Below are 27,111 nucleotides of genomic sequence, written 5' to 3'. Positions count from 1 at the left end.
GTTTCAAAGAACAGTCTGAACACAGAGTGACAAGTGAACTGAAGGGAAGAATTGGAGAGACAAGGTGTAAGAGATATAGGGGGGCTCTAAAGATTAGAGCTTTATAGATAATGAACATTCACATACGCCATGACTTGGGGTATACATTTGTAAACATCGGAGGGACATCTGGCAGCACCTAAAATATTGTGATATAGATGCTCTCTTACCCAGTAATTATTTCCATTTTATCCCAGAGACATAGTCATGCTTGTGCTCAAAGATATGTGTAGCAGAATATTGCAGGATTGAGTACTATAAAAACACAAACAACTCGGATATCTGGCTGAAAAATACTGTACATTCATTAATGAAATTCAACATAGAGCAATTAAAAGTAATGATGACTTTGGAATTTTCTAATGATCAAGAAAACTCTGTAAGATACATTATTAAGTGAGAAAAACAAGATGCAAGAAACATGCTACCATTTATTTGAAAATGTATATGTGTTGATGTATACACACATATATGTATATATGACATTCTGGAAGAAAATAAAAGAAATATTAATAGCCCTGAAGTGATAAAGAAATCCCTTTTTCTATCCTTCTTGATTGTTAGGGAATTTTACATCTTGGAAGTATTAATAATAATAGAAAATAGCACAGATTAACTAATAAAATAGAAAATTCGCTTATTAGACAAATCAATATAAGAAAATTAAAACACTATGTTACCATGTATATCTATGTTCCCATACATCTATTAGGATATCTGAATTCTCAGGAACTTGTCAAAATATAGATAGATAGATAGATAGTTGGATGGACGGACGGACGGACAGACGGATGGACAGATATAAATTTATATTTGAATAGATTTTAGTACCTTTCAGTTGAATATAGAATAGTTGCTTTTATTCTCCTGGTTTGAGATATTACTGGTTAACAAGGAAATCTGTAAGCCTCTTTATATTTTCAGATACCTGCGGTTGAAAGAGATTTTAAGAAACTAGTTCAATGTCTATTATGTTGAAGTAGTCCTGAATCTCAGGGGAATTTATAGCTTATAGTTTTTTGTTTTTTTTTTTAGCTTATGTTTGTAAAAATAGTTACTCAGTGATGGACAAGACTGAAGAAATCCACATTGTGTTGACTAAATTGAACATTCTTTGCCAATAAATTTAAAACCATAAGCCAAAGAGTTTTAGAATATTACAAAAAAAAGTTCAAACCAAAAGAACTTAAATTAATTTTTGCACAATAATTTTCATAGACTCAACTGAACTAATCCCATTTTCTAGACAATCAGAGTCCAATTATATTTAGATGAGCATAAGCTGTTAGAAATAACTAGAATTATATTTAAATATATGTTTCTAAAATTTGCAGAAATTAAGACCTAGTTCAAAACCTTTAAAAGGACAAGTTATAAAGTACAAAGTCAAAGTATTCAGAAGAAGGATGTAGGCAAATTTGAAAGCACAAGGAAATCAATTTTATTATGTCAAGTATCTATACATGGTGTAGAGAATTTCTAATTAAATTCTTTAAAGTTTTTTGCTCTGTTTCATTTTTCCACACCTTTGAAGAATGTATTTGAACCTTATTAAAAATGAAATGTGAACGTTATTTCTTTAGAATAAATGTAGCTATTTTTACTAAGCACTAACTCGTATAAATGATTTATGGGCATCAAATCTGCAACTTAATTTATATATTTTCATTCCTCTCCTTTCAGCATATTGTCCTTGATTGTTTTGTAAGATCTTGAACACACTATTTCTTCATAAAATCAGAAAGTTATTAAGAAGCCTGGTAAGTTATTTTACATTGAGTTGTACTTGATGAGAATATGACAATGCTGAAATATATTCATTTATATTGAATAAGTTTTGTACCATAGTTTTCCATAAGTATTATTTCTAGAAACTGTTTGTTCTATATAATTGGAAAAAATTCAAATAAAAATAGCCTTAAAATAATTGCCAGTTCAATATGATATTAACTCACCCTCTATTTATAACTTTTCCATATGAAAAAATTTATCATTGACAAAACCAGTCATAAATATCTACATATATACAAAGATTTGAGCTTATATGAAATCCAGAGCTTCTATTTTTCTAAGATATTTGAATACTTAAATGAATGTATTTTTTTAATTTAAAATCAAAGCAGTTGTATTTTTTTTTTATTAAAGGTAAAACTTAAAATTGAAAAAAAAGATTTTCTCTGATAATATAATTTCATAAATTGAAGGTAATAGAATTTAAGCTATACTTTATATTCATATTTTATATTATTGATACTATAGTAATTAATATATATAGTAACATACTACTTTAATTGAGCTCTTCTAATTTAAACATCCTGTTTTCGCCATTTTATGTATTAAAAGCTATTTGGTGGAGTCCTGGGTGATTATAACAGATCCAACAGTTATTTAAATCACACTTATATTAAGAATATTATACAGAAATTTAAATATGGCAGTAAATGGATGCCTAACATTTCTGTGTAGTTCTCTGGCTCAATTTTACTAAGGAAAATTACTTAAAGTTTGTATTTAACATGTATTCTCAAGTGAACAGTGCAAAAAACCCTTATTACTTAATTTATCAAGAAATCAGAAAAGTGAAAAATACACAGAAAATCCCTTTGGGCATGACTGCCAAATGCTCTCCAAATAGAAGACAACTTAATGCTCACATGAATCTTGGGTTACAACCAAAGAAAAACATATTTCAGTTATTTAGAAAATATCTTTGTAATTTATCCTATAAAGCATTTCATCTACTTGGATTTATTTGAATAATGTTTATCTTTCTGAATTAGCAATGGCATATAAGAATGAGGTAGTTGGAGTGGTTCATCACAGTGCAGGCAATTAGGCTATATAATATCCACAGAGAATTTAAAAAGGTAATACAACTGACTAAAATTTGTTCTACTCTTTATTAACACCATATGATGGAAATTTTAAAGGTTGGCAGAGGTAAAACACTCACCTATATAAACATTTTATTATCCTCAGTTTTAAACATTTGCCAATATTATTGTTGAATTTTAACTTTACACACACACGCTAATTACACATATGTAAGCCTCAAAACAGCTCTTTCAAAGAACTTTTTAAAAAATAAACATAGTATTTGAAGTACTGCCAGCTGTACCAGTTATATAGTCAACCATGACACCTGTAGACCCAGCCGCTAGCATTCATTTGGGGAGTACTAGAGTTCTGTCTCAAAATCCTATGACTGTGCATAGTCCTGTGTTTAAATAGTAGATAGGGGAAAAAAGTGATACAAGATTAATTATAAAGAAGAAGAAAGAGATTTGATTTACTTCACTCGTGTTATTCTGTGTAACCAGAATTTTTTGTTTAACATTTAAAATAGTGAAATAGAGTACAAAGAAAGTATAATATTTATTTAGTAAATGAAAATTTTTGTTCATACCTCAGATATTTCACTGAAAGTTAATAATGTTTTTGAGTTGAAATTTATTCTTTTAAAATTGCAAATTGTTTATAGTATAAAAATAAATCTAGAAAAAAATATTAGTTTGACATGGTTATTATGGAAAATAATTTGTTGTATAGAAGCAGTGATATTAAAAAAATGATCCACTCTTGGAATCAAACGTGCTGAGAACACATGGATATCTGTGAACATATCACATAGAGTAAAATTCCTGGTTGATCAAATAGCTTAGTATATTTTGCCATTTCTTAACAATAAATGTGACATACATATAAATATTTATAAGAAAACACAAGAAAATTTATCTCAAACTTTGTAGCTATTAGATAAAGAACTTAGTTCTTATCAATATATTAGTGTCATTCAGGGGAGACATAAAACAGTTTATTTAATCATCCTTGTTTCAGATTCTTATCACTATCATAGGAAAGTGCTTAGGGAATTTGCTAATGACATTGAAATCAGATTGAGTCACAGCCAATATTTATTTCAATTTCAAATAACCATAATGTTAATATTCAGAAGCTGAACAATTAAAATTGATAAGACCATGAGCAAAATATTATACCTGAGCAGAAAATTATAAACTACATAAATGTAGTATTCTGTATTAAAATCAGTATTTATTTGTAAAAGAAAAAAAAGAGAGCAAAACGATTAATAAACACAGTTAACATCAGCCTTTTGATTTGAGTTGCCCTATTAAAAATCATGAGTGTGGAATTTATGAAAACTACAGTATTAAGAGATTGACTTCCAGCTATATAACTTACAAGCTAATTTTTAAAAGAACATCTTTAAAATATTATTTCATACAATGTTTATAACAATCTTGTGACATTTCTAAAGCTGACATACCTGAATTTCCTGTTAGGGAAAGAGCATACCTGAATAGCTCTAATCCATAATGTACTAATTCGATGTAGCCAAAGCTGGAACACTGTTCTCATAATGAAGGGTTAATGCATCTAATGAACATATACCTTGCATATATTCAGCAGAATAAGTTCTTCTCTGGACTTCGTAAATGAAAAGATTAAATAATTAAATTAAGGAAGAAATGAAAGCCATCACAAAATTGATTGAAATGTTGGAAATTCACATCAACATAATAGTATTAAAGAACCTTATGGAGAAAAAAAAAAAGAGTATGGTTCAATTTATTATTCACATTAATACATATAAATTCTTCAAAACTGATAGGAAATATACGTAACTTTGTTAACATTCTAAATTTATTTTTTCTTTTTTTCTTAAAAAATGGTGATTGTTTATTTTTCTATATTTCCTATCTTTAATTTGTTATAATAACAAGGCTGTATTCTAAGAAGGAAACAGCAGCAAAACCAAAATAAAAACTCATGGCTATGCTTCGTGAACACTAAATATGAGACTGACTGATAGGCTACCTTGCTTATGGATGAAACTCAGAGCTGGGGTGTAAGGCTGAGTCAAAAACCTTTTGAAGGAGATTTGACTTTGGGTGGTGAACACACAATGCAATATTTAGATGATGTATTATGGAATCGTACACTTGAAACCTATATAATTTATATAGGTTCATAATAACCAATGTCACCCCAATATTTTTAATTAAAAAAAAAAACATGGGCATTGCTATTAATGCATTTCTTCAAATAATATCATGTATAACCTCTGAATTGTACAAGTCAGATCCTAAACAATGAAGTTTTGTATCCCTGTCCAGTTAAATCAGGGTTGTACTTTATTGCTCCTTTTTTGAACCATTTACTTTATTATCCTAGATTCTGTTGCAGTGGCTTACAAAGAATGTCTGTAGCCTTCTTTCTCAATATTGAGAATAAACTCTTGTAACTACCAGAATTAGAGGCCAGGAAAGAGATCATCAAATTGTTGTTTCTCCTGAGCCCAGCACAACTGAGTAAGTGAAACATAGCTAGTGTTCAGGATGACAATTTTGATGATACCTTATAGAATGCCAACATAGTTTTGACCCTTAAAACTTTTGTAGAGTGAAAATGGAATTGATTTACTCCTCTAAGTAGTTCTCCAATTGATATGAAACATTGTGAATGGCTTCTTTAAAAAGGAACAGCTTTCAGAAAGGATAAATCTGGCTTAAAAGATCTGAAACATAGTATATCCTCTAATGGAAAGATTAAAGAGTTTAAGTGAAAGATGAGACTTCATGTAATATAAAACCAATTTATTTCCTAGAGGGTTGGGGCATATATAAATTTTGTGATTTAGAATTATAATTGTACTATGAGTTCTACATTTTACTTCTTTCTTGCTATGAAATGAATTGAAAAATAATCCCAAAGTGTTATAATTTAAATTTCATATGCTTAAAATTACCCATTTGCTTTCTATAATGTTAAAATACTGTTAATAAAATGATTCAGGTTATTAATTGGTATTACAATAATTAATATTGTCAAAGGAAAAATACAGACTATTGTTAAAGCCTAGACTAAAATAATAATCATTAACTATCAATGCTATTATTTTTAAATACATTATTTTACTTTTTAAAATATTGTTATAATTGTGTTTAATTTCATAGAATAAATTATTATTTGCATAGTTTTAAACATTAGTTCTAATTTTTAGCATTCTGTATGAGAGGTAAAAATTCCCAGAACCTTTCGTTCTAAATGAAATGATAAATCAAACTGAAGGCCAAATCTATCCCAAAAATCTGCCTTGCTGAAGAAAAATGTCTATCAAAAAATATCATTAAATTTGATAAAGAAATTACTTTAAATTATGCTGAAAATACAATATTTCTTTGGCTAGTAACGAAAAGTAAAAAGTGATATAACATATGAGTTATTTATATATATATATATATTTTTTTTTTTTCTGTTTGTAAACCACAGAAAGATTTTTATCATTTTTATTACAAAGGATGAAGTGAGTTAAGGTTTAAAAAATACTTTTAAAAATACCTAAATGTTTTTTCACCAGATTATGTTAATTCAATGAAATAGTAAAAAAAGAGTGAAAAGAAAAACAATTTTATATTGCTTATATCAATATTTCTTGTAGATTACAAGATAACCTTAAAATAACATCAGGAAACTCAATCTCTGTTTTTTTATTTGTTAATTTTCTTTTTAACTGCTGAATATAGTTATTTGTGCTGAGTAACAAAAGTGAGCAATTCAAAGTTTACAGAATCAAAGAATCTTGGAATATTATATCATACCCTTCAAATTACATCTGAAGAAATTAAATAAAGACAGTACAAGAGGCTTAAATGAAAGTAACAGGGAATTAGGAGCAGAGCTAGGATTAGCAATTTTCTGACATGTATTAGATAGAAGTCTATATTCATTGGTAAGAGATCTAATTCATTTGTTCTAAACCATCTTAGTGATGCAGTAGTCTGAGAATAATTTATACTGATGATAATAATACTTGTTCATCCAAGTGGGAAATTTATATTAATATTTGAATAATCAAAGATAACCCTTTTTTTTTCTAGCAACTAGCCATTCAACAGCCATTGTCAAGTTTATTCAGATCACCAGATAAATCTTTTTCTTGAGCAACATATATACATTTACAGTCTATCAGATGTTGTCTTATTTTTGTTACAATAAAGGATATGATAGGGGATAAATTCCACAAGCTATGAATACTGCTCTTAAATAACATGAAATTATAAATTACTGAAAATTAATTTATATACAACTATATCATAAGTACCATAAAGTATCAGTATACAATCTAAAAATGAAAATAACTTGCACAGCCCCCAATATCATATTATCGTATTGATCTTGAGAGTAATTTCAGCTTAGTCTGAAATGATGTCTCTGAAATTCTGTATGAAGTGGGCTAAGAAGTTTTATCTGTAGTCTGGTATAAAGTGGGGATCAGCAACAAATATATGAAAAGATGCACATCTATAGCTACTAGGGAAATGCAAATCAAAACCACAACAAGATTCCCATCTTACACCTGTTAAAATAGCTATAATCAACAAGGACAAGCAATAACAAATGCTGGAGAGGATGCGGAGAAAAAAATGAACCTTCATCCACTGTTGATGGGACTGCAAATGGTACAGCCACTATGGAAAACAGTATAGAGGTTCCTCAAAAAACTAAGAATTAATCTACCATATGATCCAGCAATCCCTCTATTGGGTGTTCGCCCCAAAGACTTGAAAACCCACATCTGAAAAGATATTTGCACACCGATGTTCATGGCAACATGGCTCACGGTGGCCAGGACAGGGAGCAACAGAGGTGTCCTGCAATGGATGATTGGTTAAAGAAGCTGTGCTACATATGTACGATGGAATATTGTTCATCCATAAGAGATGGGATACTGCCATTTGCGACAACATGAATGGACCTCAGATGATCATGCTAAGTGGAATGAGCCAGAGAAAGTTGAAAATCACATGATGTCACTTATATGTGTGATATGGACCTAGGAGCAGCAGATGAACAAGACAGGCAATAACATGGTCATGGACAGTAGACTGGTAGTTGCCAGAGGGTAGAAGGGAGGGAAGAGGGGGAGGTGGCTGGGGTGGGGAGGATGTCATATATGTGGTGACAGAGGGAAATCTGACTATGGGAGCTGAACACACAGTGTAAACATATATATGCCTTACTGTTAGAGTGTACAGCTGAAACATTATTGGATTTTGTTAACCAATGTCACCATAAAAAATAAATTAATTAATTACTAATTAATTAAAAATAAAATAAAATGGGGATCAGGTTAGGCCACTTGTTTTACCATTGCATTTGCAAAGCACGATGGTTGTTTTATTTTGAATTTATATTTTAGATTATTAGCACATTGACGTTTTCTAAACATAACTTTTATAAGCTTAAGAAAATTTAAATGTCAACATCATTATTAATATTTATAGTAGAAGTAGTATTATTAAAATGATCTGGAAAGCTGAATGAAGATTCCAGAAGGCCAGTCACTGAACAACAACAGAACTATTCTTTGACACTGTCAAGTTTTTCCTATGTCTTATTTTAAAAACAATAAGGACATGTAAATACAAACATACATACATACATACATACACACACACATAGACAACACTTGTCACGTGTTGTCAGTTGAATTATTGTTGCTGTCACCTCGGGGATTTGCCTAAAGACTCTATCCTTCTTGGATGAAGGTTTCAATAAGTCCTGAGAAGTGGGTTTTGCTAAATCAGAGGATTTCTAATGCTATTGGGATGCCAATCATCTAGAATTCTCCTTCCAGCAGCTACTTTTATAACCAGACATTTTTTTAAAATTTTACAATACATTTAAAATTAGACACTCACAAAGTATGTATGTATAGTTATTCATCTCTTGGGCATTGTCCTTTTGGACTTCCTTATGTTCTAAAAAACCTCACTCAACATTCTGCAGAGTTGTTGAGTCTGAGGTACTTATTTCTAGGTGGTGTGAAGTTTAATAATAGGAAGCACTCAAAATCCACTCCCCCCAAAAAATCTTCCTCTAAATATCTTTACAGAATGCTTAAACATATTATAAATTATATAAGATAGAGCATCCATAGGACTCGGTCTGGTGGCCATCCTGTAGGACCCCATGCCAGATCAGAATTTCCTTTTCAAATTCCATGACTTTTCATTTGGCCAGTAAAAGACCATCACACAACAGTACATCAGTTTGTAAGCAAATGTTGATTCAAGTTCAGCAAAGAAAACTACTACTAACTAAGATGGATGAATTTCTTAAATTAATTCTAAAGTTACAGTTTATAACCATCAAGTCTGATAAATCACATTTCACATGATATACTGAAAATTTAAGGTTTTTACAACTTATCCACTTCTTCTGATTAAAATATTTAGTTATCAGTTTGGACATTTAGTTATCTGGACATATCTGTTTTGCTAACAAAGCCTTTGTGTGCACATATTTTACACATTTAAGGTATATTATTTTGTAAAACTTGTATCAGTTGTCTTTCAGCTATAATTTTATTATTGTCTTGTATATGATCTCAGTAAGTAGGTTTGAGAAAAAAACATATTTATATATTTATTCTCATTCTTCCAAAACCAGTTGTAAGACAATCTCTGTAGCGCAAAAGAACTAGATAGATTTTTAAACTATTTCCAGGGGTCAATTTTAAATAGAATTTTTTTCCAAATATGAAATGCTAGTCATTCAATGTGTGCATCAAGACTTATTAATTTAATAGACTAATTTAGAGAAGTAGCTTTATGAAGCACCTAAATTTATGTCTCTTATTTAAGTAGTGTATCTTTAGTTGACTTTCAAATCTACCTGATCTAGTTTTCGATTCCCGTCTTATTATATCTTTCTATATTTCTACTCATCCCTTCACTTACTTGTAAGTCACCATGTACCTCCTATGTGACCAGTATTGCAAACAAGGCACAAGATAGAGGAATATGCAAGACACATCTCTGCCCTAAGTGATGCTACAGTTACGGGAATGACACACTCAGTGGTAATACAAGTGACTATCTAATAAAAAAATGGGATTTTAGGAAGAAAGTTACTTTAAAGAAGTTTTCTCTAATTTGAGTGTATAACCATTGAGTTTGTTAATAAAAATTAAACCATATTATGAAATAATTTTCCAAATTTTTAAATAGTAGTTTAATTTTTACAATTTTCTGTAATTTTTGTAATTTGCAGACTTATAGAGGTTCTAATAATTTTAATTGGAATGCAGTATATTTTATAGAACTATACTGCTCATTTCAAAATGGTTTAAAATTACAAAGAAGATTCTTAATCTTCCTTTTTTCAAAAGAAATATTTGTTTTAGAGAAATAAACTTATAAAAATCAAAATTAGTCCTCTCCTTTTAATAAGCAAGATATCCCTGATATATAAAGTGTGACATGTATAAAGTATAATTGTTTGAACTTCTTCTAAAATAATTAGCAATAAATAATATTTTCTGTAAGTTGTCTTTATTAACTTGAACTTTACAGCATAAAATATAAAGTATTCTTAGTCTGATAATTTAAAGTTATGCTTCTGCTTCAGTTTGGTCCAAAATGTGATATGTGAAAATAATTTAGACATGTCTAATGGTTGTAAAAAAACCTTTTTTCCCTATGTACAATTGACGTGCAGTTTCAGTGTAACATCTCTTTGTCAAGAACATCTTCTAGAAGTTTTAATTAAGTCATTAGTATCTAGTACATAAAATCTGTGATAATGGTTTTCATTCAGGGGAATAAACATATAAAAATAAATTTATATTTCTCAGTAGTTGATTAAAATAAGAAATGTAGTCTAACTTTTTATGAAACCAAAGCATTCAATTATTTATAAATAACGATATAGCTCATTACTGAATTGCTAAAAATGGAATTCTAGAAAACATTCAAAATCATTACACAGCATTCTTTCCAATTAAGTCTAATAACTTGACTTTGAAAAATTTTTGGTGATAATTCAATATTTTCTCTCTGGTCAGGTTTGAAATGGTTTTCCTATGTCTGAGCCATTGAGTCATTACAAGGAAAAATTGTCAACCACGTGACCATGCAGTTTGTGTTCTGTAACTGGCTGCCTCACAGTTCTTTCTTCTGTTCATTTTCACTTGGGTTCTTCTGTTCATTTTCACTTGGGATTCCAGCCAGAAATTGACACCCTTGTCCAGTAGTTTTTCTACATCATGAGCCATATCAATAATGCTGCCTAAATATTACATTCTTTTTATACCTGTCACTACACTTTATATATCAAAGGAGAAAGACATATTGGCAATGTAATTATATTCACTTTTAAGGATGTATTTGTTCCTAGCATAACCATTAGTGGTCACAGAAAAAGTTCAATATACTTATGAATAATAAACATTACAAGAAAATTATATCATCAGTGTTTACATTTGTTGGTTGCATGCTCCTTATGTAAAGAGGCTGAGCATTCTAATAAAATAAACTCGAGTTAGAAATGGAAAAGAGGCTATTGAAATAGAATGTAGAAAAAATATAGAAAGCTATAAAAAATTAACTCTTACTTTGTGACAATTTTTTGTTTCCTTATCTCCAGGAACCTCAAAAATGTCCAATGCTTCTTAATAGAGTACTTCTGTTTAGGAAACTACCTGCCAAGAAATAGATAAAGACATTAATAATAATGATTCCAGAGGAAAACATATCTGCATATTCACACACACAAGCATAAAAACACATAAACACATTCATTCTCAAAATGAAATTACCTGAATATCAACATGAAGACTACTAGGAGAACTAGTAGTTTGACCGGGAACATTGACTTTCCTATTATCTAAGTTTGTTAAACTAATGCAAACCTGAACTACAAAACACACAAACACACACACACACACACACACACAAAACAAAATGTCCCAAATTAAACATTTTTTTAATTTGTTTTTTTAAGTAAATATGAAATATATTATAAAAGTATTTTGCTCTGATGATTTCCATTCATGTCTTTCCCCAATGACCTTTCTTTTTTTATTACTTGAAAAAAATGAAGTTATTAAATCAAGGTTATGGAGTGATAAACCAATAAGTGAAAAACTGAGGTATAAATTAATAAATTAGCCAGGATTGTTCTCCAAGAAAACACTGTCTAATTGTATTGCATACAATTGATCGATATATAGTAATTTGGTAGAGTAAGCGTAGTTTAGCATCGCTCAATAAATATTATAGCAAGAATTAAAACAAAGCTTAATTCCTCCAACCCAATCTCATAAGATGCTGGATTGAGTGAAATATACTTTTTTAGCAGCCAAACTGTAGAATTATGTATAAAGAAAAGAATAGGAGCTTGGATATGTGATCATAAGTTACTTTTCTAGGCTTGAAATACCACAAGCTACATACTAAATGTTTCTTGCAATTTCAGTCATTAGTTAAGCCAATTTGAAGGAATCACTTCTTTGATGGTATTTCTCACAATGACACTTATAAAAAAGGGGCCAGAATTGTGTTTGTTAGGGTCTGGATGCATTTATATATTGTTCACAATTTAGAGAAATATGTAAGTGCAATATGATACCCTAAGGAACATCTTTCCAGTCTGATAAAATTAAAACTTTTAAAATATTACTAGCACTTTTATTACTAAAACTTTTAAAATATTGCTAGCACTTTTATTACCTTATGCTTTACTTTCTTATATTAATTTAGTGAGAATTCTTTTCTTTATCTCCTATCCACAAAGCCATTACATTTTTCTTCTATTTTATCTTATAATATCCTGAAGTCAGATACCAAAGCATTTTGATATTACCTGTTATAAATACATATTTATTTTCTAGCCCTCCCACTAAATTATGAGATCCTTCTCATTGGGGCTTTCTCATCTTCTTTTATTTATTACATAATGGAATGTACTCATGAGGAGACCTTGTCACAACATTTTTATAAGGAGTATAGCATTTATTCCCATTGTGTAATCATGACCTTGAGACTTAGATAAGAAAATTATCTAGGCCATTGTCCCATAGCTAGGAAGCAGAACATCAGTCTTTTGCCTACATATATCTAAATTCAAATTACATTTATGTCCTATTACTATATCATTGCCTTTTCAGTTCCCTTTGTGTGTGTAGGTATATGTGTGTATGGGGGTGGCATGTTTATGTGTGCCCATGTATTTTGAGCATTTGTTGGCAATTTCCTATACTGTTCCCATGGAACTGAACCATCATACTCATACCTCAGGCTTGGTAAATTATTTGTTTATTATTTATTTTTATTAATTTTAAATATGCTCATAAATCATGTCATAGATAGGGTAAATATATCAGATTTAACTTAAAATGATTTCAATTTTCTTGATTTTATTATATAAATTAACTTGGAGGAAGGAGTTTTGCTATAAAAGAATAAATTTGAAAAAATTCAGTTCAAGCAGTTTCAATTGACTAATTTTATCTGTGCCATAAACAGTTTATATATTATTCCAGATTGTCTTGGAATAACCTACTGTCTTGATCTTGGCCACTTGTCTTGCTTCCAAGATGCAGAAGCTGGTGTGAAATCTCACAATATTCTTGTAGTTGTAAAGTCCAGTTCCTGTGCATTGGTGGGCTGGACAGAGAAAGGCCCTGACATTGCCAAATTTGCTCTCGGCCCTGTGTTCGACAACCTTGTAGTGCAAGTGAGTTGAAGTTCCATGAGACATACTTTCAAAGTGGGATTTTGGGGACAGAAGGTAGTAAACAGATATCTTCTATCTTCTACCAGTAGATAGTCTGGGATTCAGTAGTTTAACATTGCTTTGCTGAAAATGCTCTACAAGGTTTCATATTGGTCAGCTCCTGCCATAATAAACAGCCCCTAAACTCAGTATTTTACGTCTACCATTTAATTTTTACTCAAATATCTGTAGGAAAGTGGATTTGACTTCTCTAGCTGACTTTAAATTGTCTTGAGGCCTGCTCCACATTTGTCTCATTCACCTGGAACCAGCAAGCAACCTTACGTGCAAGAGCCTCAGCCCACAAGCACATTTAAGGAGCATATTTAAGTCTCAGCTTGCATCACATCTGTTAATATCCCAAAGGCCAAAGGAAAGCTTACATTCAAGCATAAATTCAGTACAGTGAGAAAACAGGCCTTGCTTTTAATGAGAAGAACTGCAAAGCTATAAAGCAAAGGGGATGGCTGTAAAACCAATAATTCAGTCTACCATAGTGAGAAATCAGCTGCTTTTTGTGTATGTGAATCTGAGATCAGCTTCATTAAACACCTTTTTTTTTTAATTTGCTCATCTTTCTTCCTTCCCTTCCTTTCCTTTTTCCTTCACTGTTGCTTCTCTGGAATTACAGCCAATAAAACGTTAGCTACCAAAGCATTTGCCTTAGACTCTGCTTTCTGGGGATCATGGACTAGCAGGCTTAGTATCATGGATTACAAACAGACCTTATAATGGGATTTTGGAGTTGGACTTTATCACAATATGAGAGAAACAGGAATCTCATTATGATTAATAAGAAGGGGATTGGAAACCACTAGTAGACAATGGTAGCACATTTAGGAAAACTTTTATTTCTGTTTAATATAGATAAGAGGAAGTAGAAGGTAACCATACTGGAGGAGCAAAAGCTGAAATAACTTTTCTTATCATTTCCACCCTATTAGTGAGAGGTGGCTGGAGATATGATTCAATACTGACTTGAAATCATACAGTTTGGCCAGTATATTAACCTGGACTAAACAAGATTGAAAACTCAGAAACAAGGAAATCTGGAGAATATATATGTAAATCGATCTTTGGAAACAGGAAGAGACTTGCAGTGGTGTCTAATGGTAATACTTACCACCAATTTTATATTTAATAATATTCAATATTTCTTTGGTCTAAGGGATATACTTTAGTCAAAGGGAAGGTTACACTTGGCTCATGACTAAGGAATTTTTGTTACCCAGAAGCATTTAGACTGACTTAATGGTGAGATGGCCTTTCAAAAATTTAGCTACAATCTTATGTGGGATTGGAGCACTCTCTATCAACTGATACTGTGTGGTACCATGTCCCCAATACCTAGATGCGTCAAGGGACCAAAAGTTAGAAGGAAGATTTCTCTACTTACCATAACTCTCCATAACAACTAGTGGAATTTTTGTTTCCTATTTCTTCAGTCTTCTTTTCTGCTGGTTAAGAGGTGCTGAATCTCAGAGGGTAGATGTTTTAATGGCTGACAGTGGGGATTCCTTTGTTAGAGAAAGTATGATTTCCACATTGCCACTTTTGTCTTATGCTGGTGAACTAGCTGGCAAAGAAAACAGATACTGTAGTAGATGGTAATTGGACCTTTGCAGTATGAATATCTAGACTTGTAGAGAGAAATATGCCTGGAATCCCAGGGACTCACTTAACGTCTTATGTTTCTTCAATGGATAGTACAAACTGTAAAAGGGAAATTACAAGAACCTCAGCTCTACACGCAGAGGAAACTAAGATCTGGTGCCCCGGAAGGAGAATGCAGATGAAGACTCATGTTAGATAAGCAAGACACATGAGGCATAAATTTAACTAGGCACTTGTTCTCCAGTGTGAGCTCTTGTAAGACCCTAATAGTGAGTATCTTAAATTTTCTTGTGTAGGAGTGCTTGCTTCACCTTAGTCCATGCCTTGTATTTTGGATCACTATTCTATCCAATAGACTAAATTAGCAAAGTGTTGTATGAGGGCGAAGAAAAATCTAAAAAGTTGGTGGAAGGAGTAAATGATGAAAATCAGTTGTAATCCTACAATCAGTTATTATGTAAGCCTCGTAGGACACTGAAACTCTCCACCCCTTCCCCTCTACATGAAGAACTGAAGGCATCTTGGTGAAATCAGAATATCATGAGAGGGTTGAGTGAATTAAAGTGAAATAAGAGCCATAGTGGATTCAGCTCATGTGCCACCCCAGATGGTCACGATCTGGTCTACTTCCCCTCTAGGATTTGACAATTTGTCCTGACAGTCCTAGTGACAGTTTGAATTATTTCTGTGGTTATAAAGCCCATGATACTTCACCTGTCACCAAAGCTGTCCCTAAAGTACCGCCCTTGGTGTGCATACACTTACAAGGAGAAACTGGTGTGTACATGCACTAGGTAATTAAACTCGTCCACCGGAAACTTTGGCTGCTCCAGAGCCTGATTTTAGATACTAGATGACAGAACCTTAAATGTGAGAAAGTTGGTAAGCTACTGAGTGAATTTAGTCTTGTGAGAGAAGGAAGGAAGAGGGAGGCAGAGATAGTTTGAGTATCTTCTACATCTGTTCCAACTGCATCTTCTGAGAAGCAGTGGTTTCAAAATCCCTGTCAGAAGATGTACCAGTGAGACTGAGCGATCAGTAACATTATCATACAGCAGTGAACAAGGTTGATAATGCATCTCCTGTATTTTCATTTCTTCACTTTTTCTTCACTTCATTTTTTTCTCACTTTTTCTTTCCTACAAATCTCCCTTTTCCTACCCCAGTAAAATATTAACATGAAAGCTTTGTTGACTCTAGGTCTTTTTTTCTAGGGATCATGACAAAGATAATATCAATCATGACCTATTTTTATAGTTTCATATTTCCTCCATTTTTCTTTCTTATGATATTTTTCATAAGTGCCGAAGAAATAAGTCAATAGTATTTGAGGGAAAATGAGCTAATAAACCAAATACTACAGCTCTTCCCAGCAGCATGTGTTGTTGCTTTATTAAATTTTGTTATTCAATACTACAGAATGAACCTCCAGCAGAGTATTACATGGCAAGAGCTAAAAATGCAAACACGTTGCTAATTTCAGTATTACTTCCTCCAGCCAATCAGAAACAACGTAATCATAAGCTCTCTGCAGCTAAGCTGCACTGGGAAATGTTATTTGGCTGAAAAGAAGGTAACTATTTGCTCGTTTCAAAATGAAGCATTTTCTCTAACATCTTTGGAAGAGAATGTTAATAATAATAATAATAATGTTCATTTAGCTAATCTTCTATTTAAACCATGTAGACAGGAATTCTGTTTACTTGAAAGGGTAGATGTCCATGTTTTTTCAAACCTGAATTGTGAAAGTAAAGAAGTAGATGTTAAATTTCTGGCACAATACCTCTCATATAAACCATTAACAGAAGTATGGAGAGCTTGCTGTCTTTACAGAACCTCACATTTTGTCTTTAAAGTTCAGGAATAAAAATAAAAGTTTTAGAAATTAGACTTTAAAGACCATAATTTTTTAATGTGTGTTGGACTTGGTAACATTATAAATGTGGCATTTTTTAAAATAAATGTTTATGCTCTGTGGATGCATCTCCCATGTCTAAGGAGACATTTCACCAAAGAGGGGATACAGATGGTCAACAGATACATGAAAAGATGCTCAACATCACTAGTCATCAGAGAAATGCAAATTAAAATCATAATGAGATATTACTTCACACCTGTCAGAAAGACTATCATCAATAAATCAACAAATAACAAATGTTGATGAGAATGTGGAGAAAAGGGAACCTTTGTGCACTGTTGGTGGGATTGCAAACTGGTGAAGCCACTTTGGAAAACAGTATGGAGTTTCTTCAAAAAATTAAAAATAGAATTACCTTATGACCCAGCAATTTGACTTCTGGGTACTTATTCAAAGAAATCCAAAACAATAATTTGAAAACAAATACACATCCATCCCTGTATTCATTGCAACATTGTATTATAATAGCCAAGATATAGAATCAATCTAAATAACACTTTTTAATTTAAAATTATTTTTACTATCTCAACCAATTTTAAAGTATGTAATTCAGCAGATGTTAAGTGCATCCACAATGTTGTACAACAGGTCTCTCAAACTTTTTCATCTTACAATATTGAATCTTTATACCCATTAAATAACTCCCATTTCTTCCTCTCTAAAGCTCCTGGTAACCACCATTCTACTTTCTATTTTTGTGAATTTGACTATTTTATATTCCCCATCAGACGATATTAGGGTATATATTAGGGTATATTTATATTCACTTTTATATTCACTTTGAAAAGCTGGTAGAGTTCTTGGAAGTAAAACTCAAAAATGTGCCCCACTGAAAAATAATGACTGGATTCCCATGGACATTTAATCCTTCAGGCTTGACCACAGTGAGTTTCCAAAAATTCATCAAGTCCTACCCCAGCACTAGTTTCCATGAAAATTTTTGCTCATATATTTTTCCTCTGATATGTAGTAATTCTCTATATTTGCTTGTATGTCTCTCTAATTTTTGTGTCAGTGGTTTGCCCTGGGACCCCACTTCTTTGAAGATCAAAGAAGAATTGCTGATTTTTCAGTTTATTCAGCATTTTATTGCTGTTAGGATAGAATGACTATGTGTAAGTAACTTACATGCCAGGCCAGAAATGAGAAGTGCACAAAATTTTAAGTTTGATGTAGTGTCATTTTTCTATTTTTGCTTCTGATGTTCGTGCTTCAGTGTCACATCCAAGAAATCATTGCTCAATCCGTTGTCATGAAATATCCTTCTTATATTTTATTCAAGGACCTTTATATTTTGAGGTATTATGTTTGGATCTTTAATCCTTTTCCAATTGACTTTTGTATATAGTAGAAGACAAGGAATTAAATTTATTATTTTCCACATGGATGTACAGTTTTCCCAACACCATTCATTCAAAAGATAAATAAGTATACTATTTGTTTGAATATTAAAGGATTCACGAATTATATTATTAAGTAAAAGCAATGAATATAACAAAATATTGTTAACATTTAGACTTGAAAGTAGAGATATTTTCCTTTAAATGAATCAAATCTCTCTAAAAAGATAGATATGAAAGCATCTACTTGGAATGCTTACCTTCAGAGAAGGGATGTAGGTAAACAGATATAAAAAAAAAGACATATTTGGTAGTATAATTTTGTATTGTTTTAATGTTTTACCATATAAACACATAACTCTATAGAAAAATGGCAAATTAAAAACAAAATTCTTTTTTTAATGAGTTATTTTATTTTCCTATCTTTGAAAATCTCAATTTTCAACATCTCTGATGCCTCAGAGAATTTAAAACTTTTGACAGCAAGCTATAAATCACATTAATTCTGATATGCACTGAATGAACAGAAATGCAAGTGTTTCATTACCTAAAGCAATTCACATGGATTTTATTATGCTTACAATTATTTTTGACCAGAATTATTTCCATGAGGTCATTCAATAATCCTTACAAATAAAAATGAACACCAGCTCAGTGAATTGTTATTGAAAATTATTCTGTTTATTTAGAAATATAGCTAAAAGTAGAAAATGAATCTAGAATCTGTAATAGGTGATACATTTTTGTAGAGATAGAGGTAGATGAGACTGTATTGTCTAATTTTGAATTCTAATGCTAAACTACAAATCACATCAAACAGCTACAATTAGATGGACAGATTTGATTATTATCTCCATGAAGTAATTAAATAATATAGTAAGAGAATAAATGCATCATATTTGCCCCCCCCCGTTCTTTATTAGTAAGCCTTTCTAATATTGCTTCCAAGGCATTAAATCAAATTAATAGTTCAAAATATGACTTCCTATTGCAAGGTCCCTGTGTCTTCTTAGGTAATGCACTCAAGTGTATGTTCCAAGATATTAAATTCTGCATAACCCCTACTAAACTGCTTCAGAGCTCAAAATTGATGTCAAATATTCGAAATCTTTTGGCAAGTATAGAATTTTAAAAGAATTGCATGGTACTTGAATTAAAATAGACTTTTAGTCCCTGAAATATATGGCAAAACCTTGGCATATTAGAAATACATCCTCTGGCGTTCGTTAGAAAAAGGGCAATCCCAAACATAAAATGAATGTTACTCATACAATTTTATGGGATTAGGTACATATGTTTGAACATTAACCTTATCATTTCATGAATCTAATTGATTTGTGTCTCTTAGCCTTTGAAAATAAAAACAGAAAAAGAAATTTTTATCACTTTTACTCATCCAACTTTCTTTCAAAACACATTTCTCATTTTTGGATTCAAGTAGTAGAGATGATGTATTTAGGTTATAAGAAAGCCAAAATAATCTGATTTCTGAAAAATCTTTCCCTGAATTTTGGCATAAATAAAAGTATTGAGCTTCTCAGAGATGTTTGAATATGCATACCTTTAAACACTAAGATTGTATTGTTTTAAGGGAGAAACACATCTTTTTGGAGGAAAACAAAAAAAATGTTACTTTCCTTATTAAAACACAGACATTTTTGGAATGTCACAAAATATACCATTTGCCTTTTTTAAAGTTTATTGAGGTGACATTGGTTAATAAAATTATATAGGTTTCAACTGTACAATTCAATTATACATCATGTGTATATTGTATTGTGTGTTCACCACCCAAAGTCAAATCTCTATCACCATACATTTGACCCATTTTACCCTTATTTACCTCCCCCTATATTTTATTTTTAAGAAAAAAAGGTATTTCTAATTGAGGAACAGCTCTCCACTATTTTACTAATGAATTTATATGATATTATAAATCTCTATGCAAGACTCATTGAGAATTTAGGTGGTATGACCCCAATGTCCCTTGCAGAATTATTCGTGGTGGTCAAGACGTGGAAATATTGAAGTGTCCTTCAATAGATGATTGGATGAAGAAGTTATGGTACATATATGCAATGGAATATTACTTGGTCATAAGAAAAGATGAAATACTACCATTTGTGACAACATGGATCTATCTTGAGATAATCATGCTAAGCAAAACAAGTCAGACAGAAAAAGTTGAGAACCATGTGATTTCACTTATATGTGGGATATAAAACTGAAAGCAGCAAACAAGATGATCAAACAGAAATTCATAGACACAGACAGTTTAGTGGTTACCAGAAGGACAAGAGGGCGGAGGGAGTAGAAAAAGGTAAAGGAGGTCAAATATATGGTGATGGAAGGATATTTGACTTTGAGTGGTGAACACACAGTACAGTTGATATGTTATAGAATCGTACACTTGAAACATTTTATTAACCAATGTCATCTCAATAAATTTATTAAGAAAAAAACACAGTGGACTATCATCAGGACTCAAGATCTACAAATGAAAAAACAAAGCAAAAGAAAATGAAAAAAACTAGAGTGACAGACATTGAGAAAACTGCATCAAGCTGAGTGCAGAGCCTGGATGTTAAAGTATAGATCAGCTCTGAAGCTAGTCCTGCTTTTGAGTTCCTGTGAGCTGTAGTAGAAAAGAAAGATGTATGTAACTTTATTAGGGAAGGTCCTTCATGAAGATTAGAAGAGTCTTTCTTGTTGAAGTATAAAATGATTTGACTGAGGTTAGTAACAATATACACACAAATCAATTAGTCTCAATAGGGGAGAAGCATAGTGACTGATTTTAATTAAGCAAGATAATATGAGCGATGAACAACAAAAGACATGGAGTTAAAACTTATCAGCCTCTTGCTGATGTATGAGAACTCCATCAAATCCTTTATAAAATTCTAAGGAGAATAATTATAGTTAAGGCAGCGGTCCCCAACCTTTTTGGCACCAGGAACTGGTATGCCTATGAGAATCTAATACCTGATGATCTGAGGTGGAGCTGAGGCAGTGATGCTAGCACTGGGGAACAGCTGCAAGTACAGATGAAGCCTTGCTCTCTGGCCCGCCGCTCACCTCCTACTGTGTGGCCTGTTCCTAATAGGCCACAGACCAGTATTACCTGTTCATGGCCCAGGGTTTGGGGACCCCTGCTTAAAGGATCAAGATAAAATGGGCATCTCGAGAAGAGCACAGTAATAAGATCATGATTTTGACCTTGAAGTATTGCTGTAACTGTTATGTATTTGTATTTACCATTTGGTGAGGCCATTGATGATATGGAATAAAATATATTCACTGAACTTGTGTCATTCAGTAAAGATTTTCAAAAAAGGCATTGGTCAAAATCACATCTGTATATGAAATGTTAAAGTTAAAAAGAAAGTTCCATACTAAAATATAAGCTGATAGCACTGAACTGAATCTAGCCAATTTAAAAAGAATAAAAAGGAAATAAAATAAATGTTAAATAAAGAGAAAAAAATGTAAATGTGAAGTTTCTGTAGTATTAGAGGAGGGTCAATGTGTTGCTTAATGAGCCCAATGCCTACAATTATTCCCAGATAATAAGAGAGGCTTTAGAGGCACATTAACTCCTTCTAACCACTAACCACCTAATTTGCAATTAGGGAATATTTCACAAAAAAAAAGTAACAGAAGCTGTTAAATGTTTTTAGATATTTCTTGAAATTTACACTATAAAACTTTATGGAAGAACAAAAAGCATGCTTGATACATAATGATTATAATAATGCAAATAAACAAAGTGTGAAAGACTTTCAATGTTAGTACATAAATAGATTGTTTTCTTCATAAAACATGGGAGACTTTTAAGCTCTATGATACTTCAAGTTAGCAAACATTTTACTTTATGATCAGCTTACATATAAAAATTACAGCTTGCTTTTTCTTTCTTCACCTCAACTATATTTCAAGGCACCACTTATATTTGATAGAGATGAGTAAATACTAAATACTTGAGCTGGGTAGAGAGTTCCCAAGGAGAATATGAAATCTAATACTAAGATTTATTTAGACATCAATTAGAATGCAGGAAATACAAATATGTTTAAAAGACTGTTTAAAGAATACTCAAAACTTAGTCCAATGACCCTGTGTCTTCAGTGATGTTAGGCTATAACATTTTCTAAGAACAAATAATAATATAACAAACAAAAATATTTAGTTATTCATATTATTTTCCTCAATTTTAGCCTTTTATTAATGTTCTAGTGGTTGGTAATTATTTTAAAAACTACATACAAGCTAGAAGTAACACAAGATAGCTTTATTTTAAAAACTACATACAAGCTAGAAGTAACACAAGATAGTAGGGCAATGCCTGTTAAAGTATGAAGTTAGATTCAACCAATAATTTTTATACTATCTCCACCTCTTCTCAGGTTTGAACTACCATAAACGATATTTTTAAAATGTTTTTAACATGCTGTTTTTATAATATTCTGTCACAGAACAGAATCACTTTTATTTATTATCATTTCTCCAATACTTATTTTGAAAATTTAAGAAAGCCTTGAAATTTTAAGCAGATCTATACCACTTTGTATTTACTGAGACTCTGAAATACAATTTGGATTTGACAGGTTCTCCTCTGTCTTCAAGAAAAATGTTTTTAGTTATTCAAATATTTTTTTTAATATAATACATACAATGCTGTCTGGTATTCAATGAAATGAAATACTGTGTAACTTCTAGCGCCTAGCACTGTGCTATGGATATATAGGAACTCTTATTGTCACTCGATAGGGAAGATAATCTTATGTGATCATAAAATGTGTAGTGTAATAATTAAAACTAGAAGCTCTAAAGTGACAAAGATCAAAAGTTGAGCCTCTCCTGTCTTTTACTAGTTCTTTGACCTTAGGAAATTTATATTTCTAAGACTTAGTTCCCACTTGTAAATGCTAACAATATCTTTCTTATAAAAACATTTAAGGTCCAATTGGACAGAAAACTAAGTCATTCTTAGATTAAATTTGCTAACTTCAAGAATCTATCCTCAAATTTGAAGCATGCTGCAATTTTTTTTTTATCATTTCCAACTGTCAATTAAATTGACAGTAGTTTTTATTTCTAGTGTCAAGAGGATTAGTCTGACAACTTATTCAGTTATTTTGAGACAAAGATCTCTGACATTAATTCAAATGTGCCCATTCCTATTTTCAAACTGATGTCTCTATTTATTTGTTGTGTGCAGCATATATATTACACATTAACTCTTTTCCAACAATTGAAGGTTGCATTTCTTTTGAGTATAGAACTCCTGCTAAAGTGAAATAAAGTATAACAGGTAAAATTCTGGATGTTGTGTTATTTGACTTCTTGTGATTTATATTTGAATCATTTAGCATCTGTACCCCTATTACAAAGTTATAGCCCTTTTCAGTAGATGGCAAAGAGAATGGAACATAAATTGTTCTATTTCTCATTATCTTTCTATGGGATAACCTATTAATTCTAGCCACTGTCTGACCTTGTCGTACCATGCCTTTCTCTTCAAAACTAACCTTAATTAATGCCCTGGATATATTTCAAATGATTCAAAAATAAAATATTTGAGGATTGGATTTTAAAAAAAATGTTTAGCTGAAAAAGACAAGAGAAAAGGAATGAAAGACAATGATATCAAGCCAAGAAATAGTATTTTGTGATTATGAATTAATGAGTTTGGGACTATTTATTAGCAGAAATTTTTTCAAAAATATCTAACCAATTAGCCCAAATTCAATATTGATTGAAAATAATCATCTAAAGATTATTTTTTTAATATTATAGATTTTGTTTAATAGCATGCTCAGCTCTTAAACATCCCCAAATACTGCATATAAAGGAAACAAACCCCGCACATTCATCATAAATAACACACGTTTGAGAAATTATGACACTGCACTGTGTACATTGCATTATTTCATTTAATTGCTAAACTGACATGAATGAAATAATATATTACACTGTTAAAACTTTATTTTTTAAATTAATAAAGCTTATATTTTAGAGTAGATTTTGGTGCACAGGAAAATTCAGTGGAAAGCATAGTTTCCATATACAACCTGTCCTATCCCCACCTTCCCACTCGCCCCCACCCTGCCCCAATATCCAGGAATATCAATATCGCACATCGGAGTGTCACATATGTTATAATTAATCGACCTATGTTGACATTATTGCACAAAGTTCATATTTTGTGTTAGGATTCACTATGAATTTTTTCAAATGTACATTGACATGTATTCACCAGAGTAATACTGTATAGTAATGTTTCACTGCCATAAAGATGTTCTGTGCTCTGCTTATTCATTCCTCCCTCCCTTTTAACCCCGGCAACCACTGATCTTTTTACTGTCTCCATAGTTTTGACTTTTCCAGAAAGTCATATAGTTTGAATTATATAGTATGAAGACTTTTCAGGTTGGCTTCTTTCATTTAGTAATATGCATTTGAGTTGAATTTCTTCCATATCTTTTCATGTCTCAATAGTGCATAATTTTAGGTGCTAAATAATATTCCATTTTCTAGATATACAACAGTTTATATACTCACCTAATGATTGGACATCTTACTGATTGCTTCCAAATTTTAACAATTATGAATAAAGCCGCTATAAACATCCATGTGCAGGTTTTTGTGTGGACATAGTTTTCAGCTGCTTTGGGAGTGTGGTTGCTGGATATTATGATGAGTATATTTAGTTTGTAAGAAGCCACCAAACTATTTTCTAAAGTACCTGTACCATTTTGGATTCCCACTAGCAATGAAGGAGAGTTCTTGTTATTCCACATCTTCACTAGCCTTTGGTGTTTGCAGTGTTTTGGATTTTAGACATTCTAATAGATATATAGTAATATTTCATTGTTTTAATTTGCACTTCTCTAATGGCAAAGAAGGTTGAGCTTATATGCTTTCTGCCATCTGTGTATCTTGTTTGGTGAAGTGTCAGTTCATGTCTTTAACTCATTTTTTAAATTGGGTTGTTTATTTTCTCGGTGAATTTTAAGAGCTATTTGTATATTTGGATAAAATTCTTTTATTAAATATGTCTTTTGCAAGTATATTCTCCCAGCCTTTGGCTTTTTATTTTTTTTCCTCTCTTCACAGTGTGTTTCACAGAGCAGAAACTTTTAATTTTAAAGAAATCCTACTTATCAATTATTTATCTTTATGGGTTGTGCCTTTGCAGTTGTATCTGATCGTCATGCAAGGTCTACTAGGTTTTCTCCTCTGAAATCTTCTAGGAGTTTTATAGTTTGCATTTTACTTCCAGGTCTATGATGTATTTTGAGTTAATTTTTTGAAGGGTGTAAAATCTGTGTCTAGATTCTTTTTTTTTTTTTTTTTTTTTTGGCATGTGGATGCCAATCATCCCAGCCTCATTTGTTGAAGATACATTATCACGCCATGGTATTGCATTTGCCTCTTTGTCAAAGATCAGTTTGATTATATTATGTGGATATATTTCTGTGCTCTCTATTCTATTGACCTATTTATTTATTTTTTTTTTACCAATAGCACATTATCATGATTCTTGTAACTTCATGGTAAGTCTTGCAGTCGAGTAGTGTCAGTTCTGCAAGTTTTTTATTTTCATTTAATTTTGACTTGGCTATTCTGAATCCTCTGCCTTATAGATATTGAATATTTATTGTTAGACTTATACCTATGTATTTCATTTTTGAGGTGCTAATATATGGTGTTGTGTCTTTAATTTCAAATTCCACTTGTTCTTTGTTGGTATATGGGAGAATAATAGATGTTGTATATTGACCATATATCCCCCAGTCTTGCTTATAGCAACAATTATATCGCTTATTAGTTACAGGGTTTTTTTTTTCCCCCTTTTTTTTAATATATATTTTCTACATAGTTGATTATGTCACCTGTGAACAAAAATAATTTTTCTTCTCATTTCTGAATACCTTTTATTTCCTTTTTTCTTATCTAAGTTCATTACCTAAGATTCCCAGTAAGATGTTAAAAAGCAGTGATGAGATTGTTCCATATATTTTTATCTTGCCTTGTTGCCTGATTCTATTGCTTGCCTTGTTCCTGATATTAGCAGGAAAGCTTTGATTTTCTTATCCTTGAGTATGATGTTAGCTGTAGGGTTTTTGTAGATATTCTTTATCAAATTTAAGAAGTTTCCCTCTTCCTAGTTTGCTGAGCATTTTTATCATTAATAGGTGTTAAATGTCAAATTCTTTTTCTACATCTATTTGTATGATCATGTGATTTCTCTTTTTTAGTCTGTTAATTGATGGATTATATTAATTGATTTTTGAATATTGTAACAGTTTTACATACCTGGGATAAAACATATTTGGTTGTGGTGTATAATTCTTTTTATGCATTGTTGGATTTAATTTGTTAATGTTTTATTGAAGATTTTTGCATTTATGTTCATTATAATTATTGGTCTGTAGTTGTTTGTACTTTGGTTTTGGAACTAGGTTAATTATGGCATCATAGAATGTGTTAGGAAGTATTCTCCCTGCTTCTATTTCTGGGAAAAGATTTTAGAGAATTGGTATAATTTCTTCCATAAATAATTGGTAGAATTCACTGAGCCTGATGCTGTCTGTTTTGGAAGGTAATAGT

The sequence above is a fragment of the Pteropus medius genome, unplaced genomic scaffold (genome assembly GCF_902729225.1).
Source record: "Pteropus medius unplaced genomic scaffold, Ma_sr-lr_union100, whole genome shotgun sequence".
Lineage (NCBI taxonomy): Eukaryota > Metazoa > Chordata > Mammalia > Chiroptera > Pteropodidae > Pteropus > Pteropus medius.
Note: the sequence above shows the minus strand (reverse complement) of the source record.